Here is a 2,500-nt window from a genome sequence, read left to right as displayed (position 1 = left end):
GGGGTTCAGGCGCAAAACGCGATATTATACTCTTCAATAAAAGTAGGGGAACCTGAATTATTAATGTTAAGACCGAACATACGTTTTGACCACAGATAGCCTAGTAAAGAACGTTCAGGTCTGTTTATCAACACACCGAAACACATTCCATAGTTTGCACGTGCATTACGCAGTTGCCCCGTACACGTGCGTAGGGTGTCATTCTCGATTTTGACAATTTCCAGGAAGGTCGATTAATCACTGTTGAACATTATTTCTATCAATCTTTTTCATTCTGTTGATCATACAGTTGTTATTGTTTTGTTTTTAGTCATTTCTATTGGGTGAATTTGCAATTTACTGATAAAAAAACGTCAACTTTCAAATTTCACTTCTGACCCCAATCGTCCTTCAAGATCTTTGGTGGTCATAAAACCTACTGTATCACTAAACTACCTGTTGTAATGTTTGCCCAATTAAATCACTATTATCATATAAGCATTCCCCACAGCTAATATACATGTACCTTACATGGCAATTGTAAATTTTTATTAGAGTTCCCCTACCTTTTTTGAAGAGTATATATTCACATTATGATTTTTTTTTCCCAGTCACCACAAACTGTTAGCTTTCTTGTGTAATAACCCAATGTATACTGTGATTATTTACTGGATGGGTAGTGATAGTCACTCTTACACTGGGCCTTTTCTCCACCTTCCCAACACAAAGACCGGTAGGGGACTAAAAATGACCACCGTGTAGATAGCCGTGTATATAGCCACTTTTACATGTGTGTCAAGTGACAAAGATGGCGGCGTTCACTGACGTTTTATTTATGTAATCCATCTTTGTACGCATTATTTAGCACGATGTGTGTTCGGTTATCGACTAAACCTGAAAGCAAAACGATTCTAGCAACGTGTGAAATGAGGTAAGTACAAATAAGGTAGTCGGCAGTGCTGATCAAAAGAGAAGAATCTGTCAGAAACTGTGAAAAGGCCTTGCTGTTTTACTGGAGAGTTGCATGTGTTTCTCTTACTTTGTTTAACTCCACCACTAGAGCACATCGATTAATCAATCATTGGCTGTTGGATGTCAAACATTTGGTAATTCTGAAAAGAAGCATTCAATTAAAACCTACGATAGTTTTTTATTAGCAGCAAAGACTCTTTTGTTTTCACTTTCCCATAGACAGGACAGCACATACCACGGTACTGTTCTGATGGGGGAGAAAACCCACTGGGTCCGCTGAGGAGATTCCTACGATCCATGCACCTCTAGCGAGCACTCTATCGACAAGGTTAAATCCTGCCCAAATATTCTGTTGCACTTACTATCCAAATTATGTTGTGATCGGAGCAGGGGTTATCCCAGTGGCAAAGCGCTCACTTGTTGCGCGGTCGGTCTAGGATCGATCCTCGTCGGAGGGCCCGTTGGGCTAGTTCTCGTTCCAGTCATTGCACCACGACTGGTATATCAAAGGCGGTGGCATGTGCTATCCTGTCTGTGGGATGGTACATAGAAAAGATCCCTTGCTACTAATGAAAAATGTGGTAGGTTTCCCCTCTAAGACTATATGTCAGAATTACCAAATGTATGGCACCTAATAGCCGATGATTAATAAATCAATGTGCTTTAGTGGTGTCGTTACACAAAACAAACTTTATAAATAACAATTGAATATTTTTTTTATCAACGTCTTTGCCTGGAAATATTTAAGGAAGGGGAACAATGACAAAAAGAGCAACTCCTGAAAAGGGCACTTCAATAAAATTTGGTATTCGTGAAATGAAGACTGTAAATTATTGTTAAAAAGAAAATGGGGTGATCAAGCTCTTAAACTTGTGGTGGCAGGACCTCCTGATCTTAACCCTTGGATCTTCCCTTGATTTTGTTACGATTATATGATGATTATCATCATCATCATCATCATCATCATCGCCATTGCTTATTATATTATGATTATCATTATTATTATTATATTTATGGTGTTGCTGTTGTCATTACCATTATTGTCACCATCACTGTCATAATTATAGCTATAAATAAATTATTATTATTATTATTATTATTATTATTATTATTATTATTATTATTATTATTCAATCTAATTAAAATTACCTCCACTATTACATGTGGATCTAACACCAGCCAGTTGGAGCTCATGTCCACCAATCAAAACCTTACTTGCAGAATCATGCCAGTGATTTGAAAATAATTTGAAAATATTCCGAATTATCCTGAGGGTATACGATATGTTTTGTGTGAATTTTAATTAGATTGATTGATTATTATTATTATTATTATTATTATTATTATTATCAATATCATTATTATCATTGCTGTTGTCATTACCATTATTATCATCATCACTATCATAATTATAACTATCATTATCATTATTATCAATATAATTATTATTATCATTATCATTATCATTAAAATCATTATCATTATTAATGTTTGGGGGCTAGGGTTTTTTATTACTTCATTATTTACCTTTTCTGCTGGTAATCCACTC

At 35.5% G+C, this 2,500-nt stretch overlaps 1 protein-coding gene across 1 annotated transcript in view; it reads right to left on the bottom strand.

The window, feature by feature from the left end:
- LOC121373691 (E3 ubiquitin-protein ligase DCST1-like) overlaps positions 1–2,494 on the bottom strand; it is a 43,430-nt gene extending 40,936 nt beyond the window's left edge. The window contains exon 1 of the mRNA XM_041500419.1: positions 2,482–2,494. The gene's annotated coding sequence lies outside the window, so the exon portion shown is untranslated. The remainder of the gene's footprint in view (positions 1–2,481) is intronic.
- Positions 2,495–2,500: the final 6 nt, after the last annotated feature.

Source organism: Gigantopelta aegis, chromosome 5, assembly GCF_016097555.1.
Source record: "Gigantopelta aegis isolate Gae_Host chromosome 5, Gae_host_genome, whole genome shotgun sequence".
Lineage (NCBI taxonomy): Eukaryota > Metazoa > Mollusca > Gastropoda > Neomphalida > Peltospiridae > Gigantopelta > Gigantopelta aegis.
This window is presented reverse-complemented; position numbering and strand designations above follow the sequence as displayed.